We start from the raw sequence: 1502 nt of genomic DNA, 5'->3' as shown, positions 1-1502 counted from the left end.
CAAACTAAATCTAGTTGCCCCAAAGAAATTTCAAACTAAAATCTAGTTGCCCCAAAGAAATTTCAAACTAAAATCTAGTTGCCCCAAAGAAATTTCAAACTAAAATCTAGTTGCCCCAAAGAAATTTCAAACTAAAATCTAGTTGCCCCAAAGAAATTTCAAACTAAAATCTAGTTGCCCCAAAGAAATTTCAAACTAAAATCTAGCTGCCCCAAAGAAATTTCAAACTAAAATCTAGTTGCCCCAAAGAAATTTCAAACTAAAATCTAGTTGCCCCAAAGAAATTTCAAACTAAAATCTAGTTGCCCCAAAGAAATTTCAAACTAAAATCTAGTCTTCCAACACAGATTTCAAACACTATAGCCAAGTACACAGTGAAGAGAGAGAGAGAGAGAGAGAGAGAGAGAGAGAGAGAGAGAGAGAGAGAGAGAGAGAGAGGGGGGGGGTTAGGGGGGTGGGGGGGGGGCCAACAGTCAGTCCTGTGGAGCTATATGGTTTTGGAGCCACTTCCCCAATGAGCTGTTGGATGATTTACACCTCCCGAAATGTGCAGCCCTGACAGAATAATGACAGTAATTACAAGGCCGGACTTGACCACAGAACAAGTAATGTGCAAAGTTTCCTTCCATTTTAAGGTTATTGGCGTTCTCCTTTATTTTTATCCTTGGGTATCCTAGAGCAGATCCTACTTCCTATAGAATCTTATCTATCTCCCCTTCTCTCTCTCTCTCTTCCATATATATATATACATATATATATATATATATTATATATATATATATATATATATATATATATTTATATACTTATATATATATATATATATATATATATTATATATATATATATATATATATATATATATATATATGTATGTATATATATATATATATATATATATATATATATAAATATATATATATATATATGAGTGTGTGTGTGTGTGTTTGTGTGTGTGCGGAAAATACTCTTATAATAAACTTTTACCTTTTCATTTAAGAATAACAATTATAATACTGGATAATATCAGCAACATTAGTAGCAAGTGAAATTGAACTCAAATAAAAAAAAAATGAAATAAAATAACAATAAGAAATATGATTTAAAACATAACTGAAAAACCAAAACAAATGCGAGTCTTGAAGGATGTCAGAGAGAGAGAGAGAGAGAGAGAGAGAGAGAGAGAGAGAGAGAGAGAGAGAGAGAGAGAGGAGAGAGAGAGAGAGAGAGAGAGAGGGAGAGAGAGAGAGAGAGAGAGCATCGTGCCTCGTGTAAAATGCTTTAAAAAAATTCCAAAAATTCTTCACAAAAAATCCTATCCAATCGAAAAAACCTAACAGTAATCGAAACTGAAATAAAATACTAAACATTCAACCAATTCACTAAGCATCAAGACGATCAGACAGACAGCCAGATACAAAGACAGAGACACAGACAGACAGACAGACAGCAGCAACAGCCTCTTTTTTCTCCATACCACAGGAAGAGATCCGTTTTTACGA

Source organism: Palaemon carinicauda, chromosome 13 (assembly GCF_036898095.1).
Source record: "Palaemon carinicauda isolate YSFRI2023 chromosome 13, ASM3689809v2, whole genome shotgun sequence".
NCBI classification, from domain to species: domain Eukaryota; kingdom Metazoa; phylum Arthropoda; class Malacostraca; order Decapoda; family Palaemonidae; genus Palaemon; species Palaemon carinicauda.
The sequence above is the reverse complement of the archived record's forward strand: the minus strand, read 5'-3'. Positions refer to the sequence as shown.